The sequence below is a fragment of the Peromyscus maniculatus genome, chromosome 19 (assembly GCF_049852395.1).
Source record: "Peromyscus maniculatus bairdii isolate BWxNUB_F1_BW_parent chromosome 19, HU_Pman_BW_mat_3.1, whole genome shotgun sequence".
Taxonomy (NCBI): domain Eukaryota; kingdom Metazoa; phylum Chordata; class Mammalia; order Rodentia; family Cricetidae; genus Peromyscus; species Peromyscus maniculatus.
The window spans coordinates 60,488,683-60,515,405 of NC_134870.1; the positions used below are offsets into that span (position 1 = coordinate 60,488,683).

The window sequence follows — 26,723 nt, forward strand, 5'->3', positions numbered from 1 at the left end:
AGAGGAGAACAAGAAGCAGGAAGAAGAAAAAAGAAGAGGCAGAAGAGGAAATACAGACAGGAGGGTAAGTCAGGGGAGGAGGAGGGACTACCCTCGTGGAAGTCAAAGAACCCCTATGTGGAGGTGTGCCTATGTGCTGTATGGTGCTATGGGTGTATGTACAAGCTTAGGAAAGGAAGAAAGAAAGACAGTCCGGAAACGGCCCAGTGATCACATTTCTGCACATGATAATGCATTTTTTCAATACCATGAGAAGGTGAGGGTAGAAAGTCAAAAGAACAGAACTTGATTCTCACAAACAAGAAATGAGCAAGAAGATAATGAAGCAAGCGGACAGCGACACCCTGTCCTACATCCTCCTGTCTTCTGTGTTTACTTTTTGAGTCACCTAGATCCTTGCGTCAGCTCTCTCCTACCTCTTACAAAGAGGCAGCAGTTAGTTAATGGTGGATAAAGTTAGCAGTCATTATCGTCAGCAGTGTGGATATTGGCTCCGGTGTGTCCCTGTGAGTGTATGTATTGTTTTTCAGTACTACCAAATGAGCACTATTATTAATCCCACACCTCAGATAAGAAACTAAGACACAGAAAAGTTAAATAAATTGCTCAAGGTCCACAGCTGGTAGTAGCCCAACCGAGATTCAAGTTCAAGGAGCCAGATTTCAGAATCCAGCCTCCACACTCTGGCTCAGCAGGCTCTCTTCACCACCTCACTGGCTGCAAAAGGCTTGGAAGGTTATGGTAGACAGATGGTCAAGTCCATCCCGACTCTTAGAAGCTGTGGACCTGGAAGAATCACTTCCTGCTTAGATCCTCCAGGTCCTTCTTTTTAAAATGACACTGAAGCTTTGCATAGGAGAGTAGTGAAGAAAAGTCATTTGAGGCTTGTCGTCGTCTGGGTTTCTATTGATGGGAAGAGACACCATGACCACAGCAACTCTTATAAAAGAAAGGGTTTAATTGGGGGTGGCTTACAGAAGTTTAGTCCATTGTCATCATGGCAGGAAGCATGGCAATGTGCAGACAGATGTGGAGAAGGAGCTGAGAGTTCTACATCTGGATTGGCAGGCAGCAGGAAGGGAGAGTAACACTGGGTCTGAGTTGAGTATCTGAGACCTCAAAGCCCACCCCTAGTGACATCCCCTCCTCCAAAAAGCCACACCTACTCCAACAAGGCCAGACCTGGTAACAGTGCTGCTCCTTATGAGCCTATGAGGTCCATTTTCATCCATACTACCACAGGACTGAAATTTAGGAAATGCTAATCATACCCCTGACTCTCTATTGGCTTCAGACACAAATAACATAGAGTTGATCATTACAGCATTTACCAAAAACAGTTAAACCATGTAGTAATGCCAAGCCTCTTAGGAAAGGGTAAGGCTCATAGAGCAAAACCCTAGGATGGGCTCTAAAGCCTGGCCTGACCAATGGAAGCATCCCGGGTGACAAGATCACTTGTTCCTGAAGAGACCGTGCTCCTGCACACAGAGTCTCTGCTCTAGTAGCCATAGTCTAGGTGACAGGCCAGGCATAAAAAGTTATGACTCCTGATAAAATTCTGTGGTTTTGTTTGCCAAGACCTCAAAGAGACATGGATAACACAGAGCTATAAAAACCCTAGATGGGCTCACAAAACACTTCCTCCATGGGGTGGGGTGGGGGTGTGACACTGGGTCTACTGGCTACTGTCTTTTCTCATTGCTTATCTGAAGCAGCGGCATGCTCAGAGCCCCCCAGGGCCTGCCAGTGAAGCAGGGCAGGGAGAGGACTGAATGGAGAACGTCCTCTATGGTCTCAATGCTGCCACGTTGTCTGGAGACATAATCAAGCATAGAGGACCCCAGACGGAGCCTTCATCCTACACAGCCTTTTAGGAGAGACGAAGGGCCTTTCCTTCCGCTGGCAAAGTCTGTGTCGTTAGAGTCACAAGTGATGTTCAGTGGTGACGCTGAGGAAGGGTGGCTGAGAGCAGGGAAAAGAGGAAAACTGTTGACTTCATTTTGGTTCATTTTATTTGTGTGTTGCCAGTAGTGTCTGTACAAGTGTATGTGTGCATGAACTCATGGGTGTGTATGCAGAGATCAGAGACAAAAAGTGTCTTCCTCTATTGCTCTCTGCCTTCCTTATTTTTTTAAAGATTTATGTTGTGTGGTTTTCTTTTTGTGTGTGTGTATGTATGTGTGGTGTTGTCTAATATGAGTGCTGAGAACAGAACGTGGGTCTCCTACGAGAGCAGTGCGTGCCCTCAACCACCTCCACTTTATTTTTTTGAGGCCAGGTCTCTCACCAAACCTGAAAATTGAGGTTTTAAGGAGTCAGCAAGCTCCCAGGATCTGCCTGTCTCTGCCCCTCAGTGCCAAGGTTATAGGCATTTGCAGCCATGTTGAACTTTTCATGTGAGTGCTGGAGATTTGAACTCAGGTCTTCTTGTTTTCACAGTAAGCACTCTGACCCACTTACCCATTTCTCCAGTTTTTTTTTTAAGTGTTTAAGAGCATAAGGTAATTTTTGTGTATTGACAGCCGCCTGTTCTCGAGGTTACATTAAAATTATCTTTTAAAACACTCGAATATTAAACATGGTACAACCAAGGGCTGTCACATGGCTAGCAGGGGAAAGTGCCCGCCATGCAAGCCTGATAACCTGAGTTCAGTCCCAGGAACCATGGTGGAAGGAGAGGGTCAGCTCCTGAACGTTGTGCTCTTCATGACTTCTCCATGCCCGCCTTGGCATGCTTGAGTATGTAGTCATGTAGAAGCACATACTCACACACACAGACACACTCACACACACACACACACACACACACACACACACACACACACACACTCACACACACAGACACACACACACATGCACACACACACATGTGCACACACACATGCGCACACACTCACACTCATAGGTAACAGTAATTAAAATTCTACATGTCTCTGTAAGAAATGGTTTGTTACAAGAACATATTAGACACAAGTATGATGCTTCTTCAAGGGCTGAATGATGTTCTGAGAAAGACGGGAGACTTTCACTGTGAACATTTTGTACTATTGCGTTTTCTCAAATGTGAGCACTGCTTTATACTTCACAATGAATTTTTCTTTTTTATGAAATTTACTTAAGTTTTAAAGCTTCCCACAAACAAATTTAAAGACTTTAAGATAGCTCTGCTTTTTTTTCTTGAATATTGTCAAAATACATCTATCTGCTTATTGCCATCTGTCCTGGTTCCTGTTTTTGTTTGTTTGTTTGTTTTGCTTGTTTTGTTTGTTTCTTTGGTTTGGTTTGGTCAACTTGACACAAGCTAGAGTTATCTGGGAAAAGGAACCACAACTAAGAAAGACCTTCATCAGATTGACCTGTAGGCAGGACTATGAGGCATTCTCTTGATTAATGATTGATGTGGGAGGACCCCGCCCTCTGTGGGTGGTTCCACCTGTGGGCAGGTGGTCCTATACGGTACAAGAACACAGGCTGAGCAAGCCATGGAGAGCAACCACTATATAGTACTCTCCATGGCTTCTGCTTGTCTCCTGACTCTAGGTTTTGGCCCTGAGTCCCTGCCCTGACTTTCCTCAGTGATGGAGTATGATGTGAAAATTATACACTGAAATAAAACCCTTTTATGCCCAAGGTGATTTTTGTCATGGTGTTTTACCACAGCAATAAAACCTTACCTAAGATGCCATCCAACCACTCAACACAGTTCTTGGGCTATGAGAGAGATCCAAGCTAGTCTTACATGTGGGGCTGGCTTCATGCCATCATCACATAGGGCCCCGAAATGATAATAGCCCCACACTTGCTTTCAAGTTCTATTGCTGTCCTCTTGAAATTCTTGACATCATGGATCGAGAGGCTCAGTGTTTGCACTTGTGCATGGGTCTCACTTATTGCGTATATGGGCTGGTGTGAGCACTGGGATGGCGTTGGATACATGAGAATTAGGTTTTCTCTGTCCCATTAGGAAGTATAAACAGATGGAATAAGAATTAATGAAATCCCAACAGTATAGATGAATTTTTCTGTCCTGCCTGCCAGCTCCCAAAAAACCACATAGAAGCTTCTTATTTATTATGAAAGCTCAGCTGTTAGCTTAGGCTTGTTTCTAACTAGCTCTGGTAGCTTAAAATAACCCATTTCTATTCATTTACTTGCTGTCAAGTGGCTCATGCCTTGTTACCTCATACTTCCTCCACGTCCAGCTGGTGACTCCCCTTCTTCTTCCCAATGTCCTCTGTGCCTGGAAATCCCGCCTAGCTATTGGCTGTCCAGCTTTTTATTCAACCAAACAGAGTGACATATCTTTACACAGTGTAATCAGATATCTCACAGCACATCAGTCACCTGGAGAGAATACCAGTGAGCCAGTGTCCCTCTCCACTTCAGTTACCATGAATGATGGTAGAGGCAAGTGCCCCATCTTCTACATTTTATGTTCTCAAGTAAACCTAGAAATCAGACTGTGTGTGTGTGTGTGTGTGTGTGTGTGTGTGTGTGTGTGTATACACAAGTGCACGTGTGTTCTGTATGCACGCACACGTGAGGCTAGAGGATGTTGGCTATCCTCTATCACGTTATCCCTTGACAGGTTAAAACAAGTTCTCTCACTGAACCCAAGATTTATCTTTTTTTTTTTTTTTCCCCCGAGACTGTCTGGCCAGGAAGCCTCAGTGATCCTCCTGTCTCCACCCTAAGCCAAACCCAGCACTTGAGTTATAGGCCTGTGTAGCCACACCTGGATTTTTATGTAGGTATTGAGAATCTGAATTCAGGTCCTCATACTTGGGCAGCGGGTGCCATTGAACCATCTCCCCAGACAGAGAATGAACTTCATGGAAAATTCCAAACTTTGAAATGGGTTCCTTTGATAGGTCTAACATAATAACAACACTTTCACACAATCTTGGTTTCTATATTACTAAGTTTCATCCTGTTTTCTTTCCTGGAATACTTGACACCAACAATTATGAGATGATTTTCTTTTGTCCAGGGCTTGGATCTTTCATGATGCAGGCAAAAAGTTTGCCCTCACCAAAGGGGAGTGACTGACTGTGTTAGCAAAACCCATGGCTGTGGCTGTGGTTCACACGGCAGCTCTATACTGACCCTGTGAAAGCACACCGGTGACATGGGGACTGCACTATTATCAGAAACACATAGATCAATTATTCTCTCCATTATCCGCTGTGATATGAGTGTTTTAGCATGATTGTTACATGGGAACCTGGAGAATTTTGCTATTGTTTCTTAATTTTCAAATGTTTTCCAATCATGATGTGAAAATCTTTTTTTTTTTTTTTTTTTTTTTTTTTTGGTTTTTCGAGACAGGGTTTCTCTGTGTAGCTTTGCGCCTTTCCTGGAACTCACTTGGTAGCCCAGGCTGGCCTCGAACTCACAGAGATCCGCCTGGCTCTGCCTCCCGAGTTCTGGGATTAAAGGCGTGCGCCACCACCGCCCGGCTGTGAAAATCATTTTTAACAAACAAAATCCCAACATATGGATAGAGGTGGTGCTTCGGGGCAGCACCCTTAGAGAATTTAGCAAAATGAGAACCAGACCTAAAATGTTCTCCCACCACACAGAGAATCCGCAACTCCAAACACTCAAAAGTCTTTGAGAATCAGAGAATTTTAAAGAGAGATTAAAGTGATGTTGAAATTAAGAACTTTGTACCACAAATAATTTAATGTTCCATTCTCTGTGCTTCAAGATGAGTAACTCCTTAGAATCACACATTTGAATAGTCTTTTGATTGATTCCCCCATCTCTGATCTAAATGCCAAATTTTTCTGTTTCAAATTACATACTTACTGGATTTGGATCTGAGTTTATTTTTATTTTTATTGGGATTTAAAAAATTAAGACATTTATCACCTTAAAGAAATAGAGACAAAGCTGAGTGGTGGTAGCACACGCTTTTAATCCCAGCAGAGGAGGTAGAGGCAGTTGGATCTGTGAGTTCCAGACCATCCTGGTCTACAGAATGAGTTCCAGGACAGTCAAGGCTACACAGCAAAATCCTGTTTCAAAAAACCAAAGGAAAAAAATAATGAGACAATTTTAAGTCTTCTCTCTTTTAAAGGAGTGTATGAGTGCACATGTGTGTTGTGTGCACCTGTGTTCTACTGAACTGGTGTGGAGTCAGGGGACAAACTCTTAAGTTAGTCCTGCTGCCGTTGGATTTTTCTTTGGGCTGCCAAGCCAGCTCCCAAATGAAGACATGGAGACTTAGTATTACTTATGTATGCTCAGCTTTAGCTTAGGCTTGTCCCACTAGCTCTTTTAACTTGATTTAACCTGTTTCTGTTCTTCTATGTTTTGCCTTGGGGCTTTTTACCTTTCTTTCATCCTGTATGTCCCACTTTCCTGCTTCCTCTATGTCTGTCTGTCTGGGCCCTGGCATTTCCCTGGCATCTCCCTGGTGTCTCTTTTTCTTTCTTTTCCCAAGCCTAAATTCCTCCTCCTACTTACTGTCCCTGCCCAGAAGTCCTCCTAAAACTCCTCCCTTGCTATTGGCCATTCTTTTTTTTTTTTTTTTTTTTTTTATTAGACCTTATTCCCTTGAGACAGCGTCTCTCACTGAATCTGGAGCTGGCCATTTCAGCTAGATTGGCTGGCAAGCAAACCCTAAGTGATCTTACTGTTTCTGTACCCCACCACACTGGGGTTACATGTGACTATGCCCAGATTTTACATGAGTGCCAGGGGTCTAAACTCGAGTCGGCAAGCGCCCTTACCCACTGAGCCATCCATCTCCCCAGCCATTCCTGCATATTCAGAGAAGAAAGGCTAGAGAGGGGAAACATGGTCTGCATCAGCTGCCAGTTTGTCAGGTGGCTCCGTGCATCTCACAGCAGTGAACAAGTTCGATGAGCGAACATTTTGCATTGGAGCCAGACTCCGAGCGGTTCCCAGATGTTGTCGTCGGTACAAAAGAGAAGAGTCATGGTTTCCTCCCGTTTCCTGTGGTTACATTTGAAAGTTTGCTCTAAAAGTGAGTGGTTGGTAGATCCATTTCCCATCCTCTAGACCTGTCAATACTTTTCACTCAATGCGGCCGGCTTGTTTGTGAGTTGCCATACTTCAAGCATGCAGGGCCACCACGGACGTAAGTTTGTGCGGACTTGGTTGTACCAAACAGCTTCTTTCGTTTCTTATTAAGGCTCAGAGTTGCACAAGAATGTAAATTCCTGGTTTCTTTCTATAGATATGCACAGGAATAGTCATTTTAGAGGCAGCATCATTGCCTTGATCTCCCAGAACAAAAGAACCTATGCACAAAAAACTAAGCAACCAGAGAGAAGGCACACATAACTTTCCTGCAGCAACTGCAGCTCTTTATGTATTTGTTATTCTGTTGGACATACATAGTAAGTCATAATGGTTTCCAAATTACAATTCAGCTTCAGATGATGTGTGCACATCTATAATCTCGGTTAGCTGCTTTGCTGGTCTGTTCCAGGAACGCCGTTGCATCCTTGGGGGGAATTCTCTATCAATGACTTTTCCAAACCGATCTGGTTGCTGGTTTGTGTTAATGAACTGTCCCTGGGCCTATTGTTTTCCCATGGCTGTGCAGCTGGATTGCTTCACAGGTGCTCCGAAAATGAAAATGATGCTGGTTTGGGGTTTCAGCCTGATAGCAAAAGCACTCCTTCAGCAAATTGTTAGGAAGTTATTCATGCAAGAAGCACATCCTCACCCCGTAGACACTTCGTTTTTCCACTTCCCCAGTGCCAGGGCCCTTGTTGGTATTTTGTGCTTCTGTCTTCCCCACCGAGAAGTACAGAAAGAGGTTGTCTTTCTTACTTAGAATGTTTCTTTAAAAAACCACACACATTGCAAGCATTAAGAGGGGGGGGGGGAGAGAAATGTGTTCTTTTTAGTCAATTCTAACACTGTGTTCACAGATCACAAACGTTAATTACTGATGTTTGCAGACTGTACATCTTCTTGAGCTGTTTTGTTAGCATCCATTACCCAAGGGATCAACAGAGAGGAAGAAAATTATTCTATGCTAACTATCCAAAACCACATCAAAATGCTCCCTTTTTGTATCTAAGATACCCTTTGTTTGAAAATGTTTTCTCCCTGTACTAACTTCTAAGTACCAAACAGGAGTATATTTAACATCTAAGGATTGTCTTCCTTGATCTGCAGACCCCTTCCATTGTCTCCACCCCTGTCTTCCCCATTTGGAGTAACTGCAAATTTGGACCACTAGAATGTGCCTTCTGGATGTGGCTCTGGTGGCCACATCCAGAAGGCACAGCATGGCCGGATCCTCAGAGTGTGAGCTCTGACTTTCCACTCACTCCCACGCCTTCTAAGAATGATACCTTGGTCTCGCTTGTTTACCTGGTTCATATTTACTCTTTCCTTAATGGGAAGCCTGTTGCCAAATTGCTGTGTGCTAAAAATTACCCACAGAGTCAGCTCTCTGAACTCTCCATTTCTGTATTTGCAATGCAGATAGAGATGCGAACATCAGTCCTTTTGAGGGTAAATGAAGATGTTTTCCAATTTCCCTCATAAAAACAAGTGCCTTAGACTACTGAATGCTGGTTGTCGATCCAATATCCAATATCCGGTCAGTTTATTTCCATGAGAGAGAAGAGGATGGAGGACATCTTCCAGTCTCTCTTGCCTGATGTGCTGGTCACATGGACCTGAGTATGGTTGTGTGTGAATGTGATCATTATCCATGAAATCTGCCTTTGACTTTCAAAGGGATGGTCACAAGTCAACAGATCTAAATGTCCTTAATAATAAACTGAGTGATTAAACTGTTGAACAGAGATGCTTCCTGTTTTCCCATTTTGACCAGTGTACCTAAGATATAGAAGTCATTCAGGTTCCAAGCAATGAGCAGGTCCGGTCCACTGTACCCAGTGGGAAGGAAAATGGAGCCCAATCTCCTTTAGCTCTGTCTCCCACATGCACCTATTCTCAACTCTAATCTCAGAAGTGAGGGGACTCACAGACATGCCGATATTCCAGTCCTCAGACGAAACAGTCACCTGCATCTGTGTTTCCTTATCATGACAGTCCGGTCTCCCTTGGCCAGCTCTCAGGCCCATAGGTGTCACACCAGAAATACATTCTGCCTGCAGGAGAATTACCCCAAAGAAGAGAGCCATACCTATCCACAAATGGGGTCAGGATCATTTAAATAGGAATTCCACAGTACTTAGGGCATTGTCAAAGAGGAGCAGGCGGGCTCTTGGGAGACATTTCACTTTCGCTGAGTGGCTTAAGGAATCCTCTATGCAAAAGTTCTACCACAAGGAAGCCAAGGGAGGCCATAAAGATCGGGCTTAGTATATACCCCAAAGACACCAATCCTACTACAGAGTCATTTGCTCATCTGTATTCATTGCTGCTTTACTCATAAGAGCCAAAAATTGGAAACAACCTAGATGCCCATCAACGGATGGATGGATAAAGAAAATGTGGTGCATTTACACAGTGGAATATTTTTTCTTCATTTAAAAAATGAAATCATAAAACTTGCAGATAAATGGATGGAACTATTTAAAAAAATCATCCTGAATGCAGTAACTCAGACTTAGAAAGACAAATATGGTGTGTATTTGCTTATATGTGGATGTTAGTTGTTAAATCAAATATAAGCAAGTTACAATCTGTAGAACCACATGGAGGAGGGGCTAGGTGGGACAGAGATATCTCTAGGAAAGAGAAATAGAATAGATAGCCATGGATGGAGGGGGAGTGGGAGTAGAATGAGAGGATAAAGTGAGGAAGAGGAGTGGCAGATAAACACAGAGAGAGGAAGGACAGATAAAATTAAGGGCCATTTGAGGGGTCGTATGGAAACCTCATACAGTAGAAGCTTCCTAAATTATTTACATACATGAAAGCACTATAAATAAAAATCACAAAATAATGGGAGAGATAGAGTCCTAACTGGTCATCTCTTGTCACTGGATGAAGGAATGGGTTACATTTAACTGAGGTTTTGGGCAAAGCAGTTAGATGGGAACCCCCAAACAACCCAGATTGTTGCAAAGGTGATAGGCTTCCCTACACAAACTGATGGCAAGGTCCTATTACTGAAGTCAACACCTACACAACTCACTGATGCTGTGGGATGGTCTGTATGTCAAATTACTCTGATTGGTCAAATAAATAAAACACTGATTGGCCAGTGGCTAGGCAGGGGACTAGTATAGGTGGGACTAACAGAGAGGAGAAAAGAAAGAACAGGAAGGTGGAAGGAGTCACTGCCCGCCTTCTCCCCCATTGGCTGCTGTTCTTGGTACCAGAGAATATCCTGCTCATGTTTGTTTGTTTGGACAACTGAACTCTGTAGACCATATATTCAAAACAAACAATAGAACTTGAATTGTTTTACCCTTCTGGAAGCTGGTGAAGTTCAAGAACATGGCATTAGCTTTGGATAAAGGCTTTCTTGCTGTTACAGCCTGGCAGAAAGGCAAGTGAGGACTCAAAAGACAGAGAGAGGAAAAGAGTGGTCTAGACTTCAACAAACCCTCCTTCCTAGTAACTCCTACTCCCAGGGTAAAGTCATGACCTAGTTCATGACCAAACCACCACCCCAACACTACTACTTGGATAAGCAAATGTCAGTCTGAGTTTGAGAGGAAACATACAAGTCACCAAACACAAGTCACATACAGGTTTAAAGATGGCTATTCCCCTCCTTCCGAATTATTCATTAGAATTGCATTGAAGGGTGCTCCGAATTTACCATGGAAACACTGGAGGGGGCAGAGAAAAAGAATGAATGAATGATAAGGACATGTATAAAGAATCATGCCATTATAGCAAATGGAAGGATAAAGGTCAAGATGTGAACAAAGAACTGGAAAATGAAGAGCAGGATAATTAGATTCCTGTGGGAGAGGCCGCTGAGATCCCAGTTAACCTGTTTAGGTCCAGACCCCTGGAGGGATGAGAACGGGGCCCCAACTCACCTTCTTCTGCCACTTACGTGCATCTGACCAGCTAAGTAAGTTAAATGGCGCCTCTTGGAAGTCTTCCATCATCAGAGAAAAGCAGTGACACCCAAGGACGCACCTAACCCTCTGCCCATGCCCTCCTCTGTCCCTCATAGAGCACGCTGCGGAAGTTCAGCATTGCACGTCGTGTGCTAGCACACGTGCTTGTCCGCTTGCTCTGGTGGAAGGTCCCTGAGGACCACATCTCACCACACCTTGCTCTTACTTCAGGGTCTTACCTGAGTCTTGGCACACAGTGGGCCTAAGCCTTACTCACATAGTCGCCGGGAAATGATGGGGGTTGGTGAGATTCTTCAGACAGCTACTGTTTACTGCTACTATTAACCTGCTTTGAGTGGAGAGGATGTCTCGGAGAGGAGAAAATGTACATGAAGTTGTTCCAGCAGTCCAGGTGGGAAGATGTTTCTGACCCTTGGACGAGAGCACCGTCAATGTAATGTGAAGGTGGATGTCCCGATGACTGTGAAGAAAGACAGTGTGCTGATTAAGACAGAACTGCAAAGAATTTACAGACGACGGAGACGTTAAGATTAAGTGTCCAGACCAATGACACTACTAAAGACCAGAGTTTGGAAGTCCAGCAGAGATGCAGTTTCGGTGAGAAACAGTTAAGTCCTGGTTTACTCCTGAAGGGTCTGAGCAGTGAGTCACGGAAGGAACAATTGCTAACAGAACACTGGACATGCGCAAACATTTAGCTGGCTTTCCGATTTTTAACATTCTGAAGCCTCACTTGGTTCCTCTGCTGTGCTTCCCTCTCTGACTTAATAATCAAAACTCACATTGGCGTGTGCTCCATTTTACTGAGGAGGAGACTAAAGCACATTAAGACTTGGGCAACTGCCCCAGGAAAAGCAGACAGGAAACAACAGAGCTGGATTCTATCTACCGCCTAGGCAGCCCAGACAAATTCGCTTCTGCCATATGGGGCCTCCACGACCTGCCCATTCTGGGCCCCAGATTCCTTCTTGCTCTTGTCAGTGGAATCCATCCATGCTTTCCATTCCATGTGAAACCATCCATTCACACTTAGAATGCAGGTCCTCACTGGTAGTCTTCAAATGTAGAACACTGGTTCAGGATGGCGCCAACCCCCATGGTTTAAAAGGGGACAATGCAGAACATAGAGGATTGTGTCTGTGTACTCATGTGAGTGGAGACCAGGGGTCTGCCCTAGCTGTCATTCTTAAAAGCCACTGACCTTGTTTTTTGTTTTTTATATTTTAATAAAGTACAATTATATCATTTTCGTTTTCCTTTCCTACTTTCCCCTCCCATGTCCAACCTCCTCCCAAATTCAAAGCCCCCTCTTCTTTAATTGTTGTTGTTACATATACATCTGAACATACAAATACAATCTGCTGAGTCCTTCCAGTGTTGCCTGAATGGACATGTTTCTATGAATGACCACTCTGTGTTTGATAACCAATCAAGGAGCTCATCCCTGGGGAAGACTAATTCTCTCTCTATCAGTTGTTAATTGCTTGTAGCTCTTCAGTTATAGGTGGTGCCCAATATTTGCCCCATCTACTTTGGAAGGTCAACTCTCAAGGAAGTTGTGCACTTGTTCTTTAGGCAGCCATGATTAGATTTCATGTATGTAGCTTCCCTATCGTAGCTGAACAGCACAATCTCACAGCAGAATTGATAGATCCATCTAATTTTTTGAGGCAGTCTCTTGTCAGCCTGGAACTCAGTATATAGGTAGGCTAGGCTGGCTACACAGAAATCTTTCTGTCCCAGCTCTCCAGTGCTGGAATTACACCACCAGCCTTGACTTTGCCATAGAGAAGATTTCTAAGGCACCAGAGCTATAGCATATGATGCTAACAGTGGTAGATATGTGCCAGTATACATTTGTGAGATGCCATCAGTGGACCCCAGGTTAACTAAGATTCTGAGGAATAAGAATGTTCAGTGGTAAGAAACAGACCTGCTGGTGGAGGATGTTGGTACCTGAGGATTCTGTGCATATGAGACCTTTGTGTACTTCCCACTTAATTTTGCTGTGAACTTAGACAGCTAAAAACTACAGGCAGAGTGGACTGGGCAGTACTCAACTAGCCAGCCTCTGCACTGTGGGACTTTTTGGAGTCTATGCAGAGTGAAGGAACAAGCTTTCCTAGACCATAGACAAAGACTGGTGTACTTTTTTCTAGCATTTCAAAGGGCTGGGGCTCCATGAAACTCACTTCAGAAAATCTGCTTGCTGGAGTTCTTGGTGGAAATAACAATTTTTATAGCAAAGGTCCAAACACATACCAGGGGATGAAAAGACCCCTTTGATCAGTGGTTCCCTATTTAGACTATGTCAGCTTTTTAAAGGAAAATGAAAAAACAACAGGAATGTACTAAGTGTGGTGGTGCATACCCATAGTCCCTGTGCTCCGAAGGCCGAGGAGAAGAAGTAGGTAAAAGCTTGCAGTGTCAGCATGAAGACCTGAGTTCATCTCTCCAGAACCCACATAAAAGCTTAATGCTGCAATACGCATCGCATGTCCAAAACCAACAATGCGGGAGGGGGAGACAAGTGGATCCCCGAGGCTCTCTGGTTAGCCAACTTCATCTATTTGATGAGTTCCCAATGAGAGACTGTATCCCCCGCCCCCCCCAAAATAAACCACATGAGAAACAACACTCCATGTTGTTCTCTGACCTACAGATAAACACACACAAGCATGGATACATAAGTGCACACACACACACACACACACACATAAACACACACACACACACACACACACACAAAATCAAATCTTTCAGGTTGAATCTGAGGTAGAAATGTGTTCCTCTTTTCAGGAAACAGACATCCACACATAGACACACTGTATGTGTTTGTTAGGCATTCTTCATTTAGCAGCCCAGCTGTCCAATCTGCCCATGTTTTCTTCCATTTCCTAGTGGGGAAGGGGTCCCACCATCTGGAGCGGCTTTCCCATCCTTCCGTAGGCCCATCTCAGATGGTCAGTGCTACGGAAAGGACAAGTTTGGGGCTTCAAAGACAGGGATATCTCTACATGAAGCAATTCAAATCCAACAAAATGCTTTGGCCCGGGTGACTTCGGAGATACAATGTGAAAGGCGATGCCAGCAGAAGCTTCCAGACAGGCAGAAGTCAGGCAGGGTTGGCAGGGGAGCGAAGAAAGATCAGATAAAATTAAGAGAAAGGCAGAAAAATTAGAACACAGAAGAAAAAGGAGAAGAGGAAGGGAAGATGGGAGAAAAGAGAGATGAAAGGGACCAAAGAAGGAAAAGATACAGGCAGCCAGGACAAAATGCCAAGATGTCATCTAATTCATCTCAGGTGCCATTTATTGTCATACTTTATTGGCTCTCAATACCAAGGCGATCATACTGACACAATTAGTCCTTGTTCTTGGAAAGACCATCAGCAGACGTCTGATAGTGATGGGTAGTTAAGTGATGGAGTCAGCAATTGACTAGCAATGGGAGAATAGTCACCCCGTCTTTTGCATAAAGGCAAAGCTCAAGTTTTAATTCAATGAACACCGCAAATCCTGGTGGAATTAGGAAGGCTTTGAGGTAACCAGGGCAAACATGTCCTGCCCTCCTTAATTGGATAAATGGAAACGTATCTTCTGCCCACTATGTTGTTTATGATTTAAACTAATTCCTTCCCATGGAGTTAATTGCTGAAGATCTTTCATCATGCTTCTTGTTAACATTCCTTGTAATAGTCCCACCTGTTATGATGTCAGTCTGGCTTGTCCAACACCCCTAAAAGATTATTGTCCCATCCAGAGCCACCGCTCATTCCTCATCACGGCCAATGCTCTACCCCAGCTAGAGATCCATGACCTGCCTCTGATTCTATTACCTCAGGCTCTACTGGTCCTGGACTTTCACCCATGGACTGTGTATCTAGACCATGTCATTGTGTTTAAAAATTTCATCCACTACTTCCAAAATGTAAATGGGATAGGTGCTGGTTTCCCACAAGATCTGAAATGGCTGAACTACTATGGATTCCTCGCGGATCTAATTAATGTGGACTACATTCCAGGAACACATCATTCTTTCCTGTAGACACAAACACACACACACACACACACACACACACACACACACACACACACACACCTTCCTCTCCGACAAACATACCCACACACCACACATGCATATTTCATACACATAGGCACACTTGCATGTCTTAGCTTCTTTACTGTGACCAAACATTAGGACCAAGGCAACTTATAAAACATTTAACTGGAACCTCATGGTACCAGAGGGTTAGAGTCCATGGCCATCATGGCAGGGAGCATGACAGCAGGTAGGTAGGTGTGGAATTGGAGCAGTATCAGAGAGCTTACATCTTTTCCTACAAGAACAAGGCAGAAAGAGAGATAACTGGGAGTGACATGGACTTTGAAACCTCAGGTCCCACCCCCAGTGACACACCTCCTCCAAAAAGACCATACCTCCTAATCCTTCCCAAATAGTTCCATCAACTTGGACCAATCTGAGTCTTTGAAAGCTGTTCTCATGCAAGTCGCCACAATGAACTGACACATAGATAAACATAAAGGCGCACACATAGGCATGTGGTCATGTACACCCAAACACCCACACCCACATCCACACACACCCCCACACACATATACACGCTGTTTTATCTTCTCTAGTTTTGTCCACTGAAATTATTTACATATTTTCTGTGAGTTCTTAATGTGTCCTTATGGAGAGACGAGCTGCTTGACCCTATGGGGTCCAAATCTGGCTTATTTGTGATTCCTACTAGATGCTTATAGGTGACTAGTAAGAGTCAGTTCTTATCTTCACAAACAGAACCTGATCCCATCCACACTCTAACTTTGCACTCAGCACAGCGGCCATTTCCTCATCAGTGTCACCATCCGGTCCTTGGTCTGCTTTCCATGAGCTCACACTTCTGGTGTGGGAGCGAGCAGAGTGGAGAACTCCCCACGTCCTCGGACACTCTGTGCGACTGGCCTTGCTGTAGCTCCTCAAGGACTGGGGTTGCACTGGGATGGAGGCTCTGGCGGATGATGCGCCCTTGCTCCCGTGACAGCCTGTCTCAACACTGTCAATTCCTCTTCCGTGCTGACAATGAGCAGACACGATGGCAGGCGGCTCACTTAATGACTTCACTGATGACATGCAGGTGTGCACGGGTGTTGTACTCAGTCTTGACGCTTTCGCGTTCTCCTGGGTGGCTTGGAGGGCCGGCTCCATTAGTTTGTAGCCTTGTGAGAATATAGAAAACTGTTCTGGGTGTTTGCCAGTTTGAGATGAGCAATACGTGCTTGTAATGAATCCCTGACTCATAATTTTCCAAGACAATATTAAGGATATATTAGGTCACTTCATCTAACAAACTGAAATGTGTGGGTGGAGGCTATGCTTTTAGTGAGAAGCATTTGAGAAAGTCAATCAATGCTTCGTGTAGTGTAATTGCAGTATTTTACCACTTTCTCACAAGTACTGCGAGCATGAGACTGAAGCTTCCACATCATTGCTTCATGCATTTCACGAGATTTTCCTCATCTTTCTAGAGTACAAGAGACAATGAAACTCAGCATATATAAACTGCAGAATGAAAGGATATTGACTGGAATCCCAGTTTTAGCCAACGTTCCTCAAGGCAGTCTCCCCATATGTCACAATGGGAGAATAACAGTATCTACTTTTTAGGGCTATTATTAAAATCAGACGATACCTGCCACACGATACCTACTCAGCAATGGTCAGAGTTACCAATGGAGCCTAAAGCCCAAAGAAGATGGAAGGGATTTTCTTAAGGCTACAGAAAGTATATAGACAGGCCTGGAAGTCTCAGGGAGGCTGTGAGGTCTCCTGTCCACAGCTGCATCCAGCAGATAGTATCTGCTGGATGGTTTCTCTATAGCAATCCACTTCTTCTTGGTCATTCACTTGTTCACTGTGCTGCCCACCCTTTCTGATGACATCTTCCACTACACTTGTTTGCTCTCTGTACTAAATGTCGGAGCTGACAGTGCTCTGAGAGCCCATGCAGACTTGGTGTCTGTCAGCACCTAGGTGGCCTTTGCCTTCAGTGTGCCAGTTCCCCATAGTTCTAGAATGGGAGGTGATGAGGGGACCCTTGAGAATGGGTCAGTTTGCTCATTTTCCCTAATAGAACTGTATTCAAAGACTATGCACACTAGTGTAAGCCTAGACTTACATTACCCAATTAACAAACAATTATTGTGTATCTCTTACCTCTTATGTGATAAGGGCAGAATGGGGAAGGGTAGAGAAACTACAAGAAGGAAGAAGCAGATATTTATTTGGATTTGGGTGTCCCTGGGGACAACGGTAGACATCTCACATGCACTGACTTTCAATCCTCTCCCATTTTATACACAAGGAGATGGAGTCTCAGACGGCTGTGCATTCAAACCTAAGATATTGCTAACTCCAGAACTGACCAAGAATAATTTTATGGATGAAGGTGATGGCAATGTAAGTGAAAGAAATGACCATCCCAGGGTGCCTGGAAGACAAGAAGACCCATCTTCACTCTCAACTAGCAGGCCTCACTCCCTCTGACCTTTACACAGTGAAGCCCTTCATCCCTATTCTGAACCATTACTATGAGGTCCTTCTGGTTCCCATCTCAACCTTCCCATTATGTCTTAGTCCTATTCCAGATGTCCTACTGCATCACTGTTTGTACTGCTAACCCTCCCTAGTTCCTACAGAGTCCACCCATATGTGACACTGAAGACAATTCATGACCAACTGGGGGAAATCATATTCAGAAAGGCAGGATCTGACAGTGGTCAAGTGCACAGACCAAGGACCCAAATTTACAGTGAGTAATTTAGCTGCACCATCCACTAGCCCTGTGTCAGCTTCCCCATCAGTAAAAAGAGAGGGACAATAGTACATGGGACATTCAGTTCTGATGAGAATGTACCAAGTTCAGGCAGGTGCATCAAACATTCCCACGATGTACACATTCTCAGCAACCACCCCAACAAACCACAGAAGGGCCTTTGGGTTTGTGTGCCTGCATCTCATGACCAGTTTCCCTGATTCTGCCCCTTTGACTTCGTTTGAAAACATGGGTATGTGCTCTGCTCAGCTTATCAACTCCATCTTGCATTCTACTGCATGTAACCTCCCACCACACATACGGTCCAGCGTCAACAGACTCAACTCTTGATACTTTTGGTTTGATGGCCTCTGCCCCACATAGTCAATAGTAAGTGACTGATTGGTATAGAGTTCCACAGCCCCACTAATACCCCAACGCAGAATCTCTGAAAGGTCCTCTAGCCTCTGACTCCCCCTTACCATTGACTGGAGTGTCTCTATAGAGACTGCATTATGACCTTCCACTCCTTCCAAATTCTATCTTCCCTTCCCTGTCCAGGTCCCTGTCCAGGCCACTTGCTGACCTCACCTCCATGTCAGCATTCTGTGGAGACTGGTGTGTGTAGTAGTCACCTGTGAAATGGGTGCCAACAGCACTAAAAGTGGCCAGGATTGGTTTCCCAGATTGAAGAACTACTGTGGACTGAAAAAGTATCTCTCTATTTTCCAGATGAGGCTTCATAAGAGCCCAAATGTAAGCATGTTTGGACCATTTAAAGCAGACCCCCTAGGAATGCAGATCTCCTCAGCCTGCCCACGGGGGACTAAAAGCTATGAAGTGGAAAGACCCACCTTAAACGCTGGAGGCCAGCATTCCCAGCGTTCCTCAGAAATGAACTTCTCCACTTTTCAGACACAAATGATCCAATGAGCAAAAACCTCAGAACAGGGGAGACTGTTACCTGGGGCTAGGTTATGGTTGGACCTGTCTGCAGCTGGAAATTGATGCCTCAGATCTAGACCAGTGTAACCAATCACTCGGCCCATGCCTACTGCTGAAGCCGGAGCAAGCAGGTTCCTAGTGGGTAAATGCCAACTGGAGGGGCGATCTTCCACAGGCTAGAATCCTGGAGAAGCTGCCTGCTGCATAAGCTGGCGACACCACCGCTGCTTGTTGTAAAACAGAAACTCCTTCAAAACACCCAGGGGCTGGGGAGAAGGCTCAGTTGGTAAAGTGCCCGTCATGCAAATTCGGATCCGCAGCAACCACATAGAGAAACGGCCGGGCTCGTATTCCTTCGTATACTCTAGCACAGGTGAACACACCCACACGAACCCATACAAACAACACATTCCCAAATACCCAGCAGATAGTTCTCGGTGCTCACAGCAGGGCGGCTGTGCTTGGACCATCCTCCTGTGAAAGCTTTCACATTTTTTGAGTCAACACGCTCCCACACTTGTTCCACATCTGCTAGGGATCCATTCAAAAAAAAAAAAAAAAAAGGAGAGGTAAAATAGACAGGGCTTTCTGGAGAGGACTGAAGAGCCATTCAGGTTAATCTGCTTCTTAGACCTTCCCCGAAAGCCCTGGAGGAATATCACAATGGGCATGAGGTCATCTGTTCATGGCATCACCTCTGCCACTGGAACGTATTGTTATTCGCTACCGTGCCTTTGTTGCGTCTAAAAGAAACAGCTTGTTCTCTGAGACGTTGTTTTGAGTCGTCTCACTCCCACAGTCCTCTGGGAGTGGAGATAAAGTTTGTGGTTATTGGATGCACTTCCTCGGAGGGGGCACAGCAGGCAGGAGTCACTCTCCGCTTGGCTCTGTTTTAATCCGAGTCTGGATGCGCAAGGCTAGTTCTGCTGGGGCATGTATAACATCACTCCATTTTACCTCCGAAGAGTACTCTAGCCCCAAACAAATCTTCGGTAGTTCCGAAAACTTTGCAGTCATTAAAATAGCATGAAATAAAAGAAGCCATGCCTGTTCTCAAGGCCCACACTTTCTCCAAGAACTGTCATCTGTGTTAATCACGGCAGAGAAAATACACGAAAGCTGTAGGAATGAGCTGATGATTCTCTCAAGGCAAAGGTTTTCATGCAGAGATGAGATTGGATTGAATGTCCACCCTCAGTCTGTCCTCTGCCTCCAGTGTCAGAAGTTAAACCACAAACCAGAAAAAAAAAAAAAAATCACCTTGCGTGTAGAACTGGGCATTCAGGTGGTATGTAACAACAGACTCTGCTGGTCCCCAAGGACACCTTGGCTCTCATCAAGTCCACTTGTAGTTGGTGGGTGGGTGTGATGCGGCTCTCCTTGTCACTGCCCAACAATCTGCATGGTCCCTGCTTCCTTCCCTGGAACACAACCTAGAGGAGAAGGAAAACCTCAAAACTGTGGGTAAGGCTGCCTTTCTTGAAATAAAGGACCTGCCCCCGCCTCTTTCTCCTCTTCCTCTACCTCCTTGTTCTCCCCTTCCTCCTTTTCTCTTCCTTCTTTAGTGCTGAAGACCAAAGAATCAACACTTAACATGACATCTTATTTGACTCAAAGCAAGAGTGCAGCTTTGGATACAAACTTCATATATAAGGTTACGACTGTTTTATAGTAGAAAGCTTCTTAGATAAAGGATTACCAAAATCATTTTTTCTCAAGAGGAAAGTTCATATGTTTATATTTTGTACCTATCACAATGACAATTTTTGAAATGATGCGTAGAATTTATTTTGCAAAAAAATTGTTTCTAGAGACTCTTCATACAAGATAAGTTTGCAAGACAAAAATTCACTTGACAAAGTGGACTTTTGCATTTCACTTTTACCGTGATATGTAACCTGAGAAAGTACATATAAAAAAAGTGTTATTAACAAAAATGTCACTTGTGAAGCATAGTAATCGCTCCGTGGTTTATAACATTGATGACAAACCAGACTGCCTGTGATGACCTTGTACTTAGACTCCTCTGATCATCCTCCTTTTATTAAACTAGGACTAATTCTGATACCGCCTAAGCCCTAGAGGAGGATTAAATATGTAAGTACTGGAAAAGCCCTTAAAACAACGCCCGACAACCAGGAAGTGTCAGATACATGTTTATTAAGTAAATTAATATTTTTCAAAATCACAACAGTTCCAAAAATTTAGGCAAAGATATGCATCATGTCTGTGTCCCATGTCAAGATGTTAAAATGGGGATCATTTAGTTTTTAAATTCTTGTACTTACCCACATATTTTACTTTTCTAAATTTCTTTTATAGTTGCTTATTTGTATTCATTTGTATATTTATCTGGGTTGTGACACACAGGTGGTGGCCAGAGGACACCCTGTAGCAGTTAGTTCTGGCCTTCTACCTTGTGGGTCCTGGGAATCTAACTCAGGTCTTTAGGCTTGGCCACAAGCTGCTTTTCCCACCAAGCCCTCTCTCTGTTCAACCTACACTTGACTTTTAAGAAATGAACAATAAACATCTATTAGAATATCAGAGGGTGAGGATGGTCCTGCTCAATGGTCCTGCGTTTGTCTAGGATGAAAAAAGGCCGTGGGTACCGTCCCTAACAATGTAAATATAAATAAACAAACTATGTTATAACCGTGCCATAAGGCAATTTTACTCAACCATGTGCGATCATAGGCAATGCCCTTACAAATATTTGTATTAAGGGTTGTGGCATGTTTTGCTAAGTTTTGGAACATAAAGGTGCTTGCTTCAATTATAATAGAGGGCAGAGCTCCTTTATCTGCTTGTATGTTCTGCCTCTCTTTCTTCTCCCCGTCGTCGTTATCTGAAAAATAAAAGGTTGAGGGTGGGGCGGAGGAAGAAGAGAAGCACAAGAAAGAAAGAAAGAAAGAAAGAAAGAAAGAAAGAAAGAAAGAAAGAAAGAAAGAAAGAAAGAAAAGGAAGGAAATAAATCAAATGACTAATTTTCAACAAATTCTAACTCAAATTGAATTAAATAGCAGCATGTCCCAAATAATTAACACAGCATATATAAGTATAGGTATGAAAATATGTACAATGATTTTAAATTTATATTATCCATCCTTTTGGCTCTTAAAAAAAAAACCTCTAGTGGCATTAAGGAGATATCAAAGAAATTGAGGCTGCTAATCTCAATTTAAGACATTGGAAGATAAAGACACCCCAGGACTTGAAGGAGACGAGTCATCTGCCATCTCTCCTCCTTGCAAGTCTTGGTGTTTGGTTGAGGTTTCTTTTTCTGGGGGAGACAGACAAAAGCAAACTTCCACCCTCACATGTTCACTCACAAGTGAGGTAAGAATTAACCCTGTGAGGACGAACCTCTGGGATTCCAAAGGAGGGCAAGTGAGCAACCTGGGAGTTGTCATGGAAAACAAAGATTTTAGTTTCTCTCCTATATTGAGAATGTGGAAAGTGTGATACAAAAATTCCCTACTTAAACACAGGGTTGCTAGACTCGGGCAAGGAAAGGCTTCATTTGAGCCCTTGTCTAAATAATGGTTTTCATGGCCAACTTCTATTTACCTTCCTGTTATTCCCTTGTCTAGTCTTTTCTCAGACGCTCGAAAGGAACTAAATTATCTTTGCCACCTCTCCCAAGATTGGTTCTTAGCTTTTTGTGTTTTGATTTTTTTGTTGTTGTTGTTATTTGGCTGATGATTTTAAAAATACACACACACACACACACACACACAAACAATGTTTGTAGCTCTGGGTATAAAACAATGTTTCCAAACATATTAAACAATGAAAATACATAAGATAGCATAAAATCAGGATGAAGAAAGTGGTGGAGGATAAACCCAGTTGTAACCAAGTTGGTACTGGGTAGGAAAAAAAAAAAGGAAAATCTGTATGTTTGATTTCCCTGGGTTGTCATAACAAAGGACTATAAACTGTCTGGCTTAAAGCAGAAATTATTCTTCATGAATTCTAGAAGCTGGGAATTCTAGAATTGAGGGCTCAGAATGACCCTGCTCTTCCCAGACTCAAGCAGAAATCTTTACTGTCTTTCCAAGGTCCTGTTCTGGACTGGAAATCTCAGGATTCCTTAGCTTGTCACTTGTATCACCCATTTCTGTCACTGTCAGAGTACTATATCCTTCCTATGTTATGCCTTCCCATCTTTTTCCATTTTACAAGAATACAAGCACATCAATGTGGGGCCCACCGTGCCCCAATAATCACTCATCTTAACTAATTACACATATGTGATTCTTCAAATAAGTCATTTTCTGAGTTATGGAAGGTTAGTACGTCAATACATCTTTTTTTTTGAAAGACACAGTTCAATTTATCACATTGAGTAATAGTCACGACAACTAAGACGGTATGTTCCCAATGCCCACAGTATCTCATCAGGAAACATTGACCTATTCCTCCTTTTATAAACTGAGAACCTTCTTTAAGATGTGAAAGCCATCCAGATCCCTCATTTTCCCATCCCCCATCTCCTTCCCTCTACACCCTCCCCCAACTTTACCCAAGAGGTCTCATCTATTTCCCCTTCCCAGGGAGATCCATGCATTCCTTTTAGGGTTCTGCCTGTTAACTAGCTTCTCTGGGGCTGTGAATTGTAGCCTGGCTATCCTTTGCTTTACATCTAATATCCACTTATGAGTGAGTACATACCATGTTTGTCTTTCTGGGTCTGGATTACCTCATTTAGGATGATTTTTTTTCTAGTTCCATCCATTTGCCTGCAAATTTCATGATGTCATGGTTTTTTACTACTGTGTAATGCTCCATTCTGTAAATATACAACATTTTCTTTATCCACTCTTTGGTTGAGGGGCATCTAATGCTACTATAAACATAATTGAGCAAGTGTCCTTGTGATATGATTGAGCATTCTTTGGGTATATGCCCAAGAGTGGTGTCAATGGGTCTTGAGGAAAACTGATCCCCCATTTTCTGAGAAACTGCCATACCGATTTCCAGAGTGGTTGTACAAGTTTGCATTCCCACCAGCAGTGGAGGAGTGTTCCCCTTACTCCATATCATCTCCAACATAAGCTGTCATCAATGTTTTTGATCTTAGCCATTCTGACAGGTATAAGATGGTATCTCAGAATTGTTTTGATTTGCATTTCCCTGATGACTATGGATGTTAAGCAATTCTTTAAATGTCTTTCAGCCATATGAGATTCTTCCATTGAGAATTCTCTGTTTAGATCTATAGCCCATTTTTTAATTGGATTATTTGGCATTTGGGCATCTAGTTTCTTGAGTTCTTTTTATATTTTGGAGATCAGCCCTTTGTCAGACGTGGGGCTGGTGAAGATCTTTTCCCATTCTGTAGGCTGCCATTTTGTCTTATTGACAGTGTCCTTTGCCTTACAGAAGCTTCTCAGTTTCAGGAGGTCCTATTTATTAATTGTTGCTCTCAGTGTCTGTGCTGCTGGTGTTATATTCAGGAAGTAGTCTCCTGTGCCAATTCATTCAAGGCTACTTCCCATGGAGTTAGGGGGAAACCTGGTGCCAGGGAAACTCCCAGGAATCCAAAAGGATGACCCCAGCTAAGACTCCTAGCAATAGTGGAGAAGGTGCCTGAACTGGCCTTCTCCTGTAATTAGATTGGTGATTATCTGTGGTGATATTATGTTTTCCCAAATATTGTGCACTCTAATAAACTTATCTGGGGTCAGAGAACAGAACAGCCACAATATTAAACATAGAGGTTAGGCAGTGCTAGCACACGCCTTTAATCCTGGCATTCCAGAGGCAGAGATCCGCCTGGATCTCTGTGAGTTCGAGGTCACACTGGAAACAGCCAAGCATGGTGACTCATGCCTTTAATCCCAGGAAGTAATGGCAGGAGGCAGAAAGATATTTAAGGCGTGAGGATAAGGAACTACAGGCTGGTTAAGCTTTTAGGCTTTTGAGCAGCACAGTTCAGGTGAGAGGCATCCAGCATGAGGAAACAGGATCACCTGAGGAATTGGCAAGGTGAGGAAGCTGTGGCTTGTTCTGCTTCTCTGATCTTCCAGCTTTAACCCAATACCTGGCCCTGGGTTTGTTTTTATTAATAAGACCTGTTAAGATTCATGCTACAATTATCGTAATTGTCATCATAGAATTTTCATCCAGTAACTGACGGAAGCAGATGCAGAGATCCACAGCAAAGCACTGGGCGAGCTCTGGGAGTCCAGTTGAAGAGAGGGAGGAGGGATTATATAAAGAAGGGAGTGGGGGCGGAGGGGGGGTTAAGATCATGATGTGGAAACCCACAGAGACAGCTGACCTGAGCTCGTGGAAGCTTGCGGACTCTAGACCAACAGCTAAGGAGCCTATGTAGGTCTGAACAAGGCCCTCTGCATGTGGGTGACAGTTGTGTAGTATGGTCTGTTTGTGGGGCCCCTAGCAGTGGGACCGGGATCTGTCCCTGGTGCATGAATTGACATTTTGGAACCTATTCCCAATGGTGGGATGCCTCACTCAGCCTTGACGCAGGGGGGAGGAGCTTAGTCCTGCCTCATCTTGATGTGCCATGCTTTGTTGACTCCCATGGGAGGCCTTACCCTTTCTGAGGAGTGGATTTGAGTGGGGGCAGTAAAAAGGAGGGGAGGGGAGGGAACAGGAGGAGAGGAGGGAGGGAAAACTATGATCGGTATGAGAAAGAAAGAAAGAAAGAAAGAAAGAAAGAAAGAAAGAAAGAAAGAAAGAAAGAAAGAAAGAAAGAGGGAGGGAGGGAGGAAGGAAGGAAGAAAGAGAAAGAAAGGAAGGAAGGAAGGAAGGAAGGAAGGAAGAAAGAAAGAAAGAAAGAAAGAAAGAAAGAAAGAAAGAAAGAAAGAAAGAAAAAGAAAGAAAGAAAGAGAGAGAGAGAGAGAGAAAGAAGAAAGGGAGGAAGGAAGGAAGGAAGGAAGGAAGGAAGGAAGGAAGGAAGGAAGGAAGGAAGGAAGGAAGGAAGGAAGGAAGGAAGGAATTAAAATGTGTATGAAGCACAACAGAAAAAAAAGAGGTGAAAGGCTTTGACACAGGCCAGAGAGTCAAACAGAGAGTCAGGATTCGAATGAAGACTCTAGAGTCCAACACTTCACTGTCGCACTGTATGTGTGTGCTTTGTGGTGCCGCCAGTGTATTTAACACTATGAAAATGGAACTGGAAGAATGGTGCACTGGCTGGGTACACAAGCAGGACACTATCTTTCAAAGTTCAGCTGTGCCGGGATTTCAGATCTCTCTCAAGACAATCACTCCACCTCTCCTAAGACTTGCAACAAACAGCAGGAGGACCCGTACTTATTAGAATGCTTCCTGATAAAGTACTCAAATACACTGTTGACAAGCCAAAACAATATTTTATAACACAAAAAATTCATAATACTCCATTCCTAATTCCAATGGTATGGCGTTTATTGCAATTCATGCTTTAAATTAAATGATGTATCTACCAATGCCAATTTTTAATTTGTTAGCATACCACTACACTTAGAATTATCCTTTTAACTTGTTTATTTTTTTATTATTTTTATGTGTGTGTGTGTGTGTATAATCCTGCATTAGTTTATGTGCCTCACATGAATGTGAGACCCAGCAGAACCCAGAAGCGAGTGTCAGGTCCCCCTGGAACTGGAGTTGCAAGCCATGTGAGCCAACATGTGGGGCTGAGAATGAACCCAAATCCTCTGCAACAGCAGCAAGTTCTCTTAACCACTGAGCCATCTCCAATGCCCCCCAATAGTCTTCATTTGTATTATTGAGTACTTTCTTTTAATGGAAATTTCCTACTCTTTTGTAGGTTAAAAAAAAATTACATGCTATAGGTATATAGTCAAGTCAACATTGACATGCTTTAAATAAAATAATTATGTAAAAATGTTTAAAGCAGTATTTATTTTTCAACACACATGTGTAGAAGTTAAACTTCTCCATGAAAAGAGCAGGTATGTGTCAGATTAGTCATC

At 43.6% G+C, this 26,723-nt stretch overlaps 1 long non-coding RNA gene across 1 annotated transcript; it reads left to right on the top strand.

The window, feature by feature from the left end:
* On the top strand, positions 1-24,911 carry LOC143269612 (uncharacterized). Its single transcript, XR_013046162.1, has 3 exons — positions 1-64; positions 17,377-17,471; positions 18,559-24,911. It is a non-coding gene; the product is annotated as an uncharacterized LOC143269612 (long non-coding RNA).
* Positions 24,912-26,723: the final 1,812 nt, after the last annotated feature.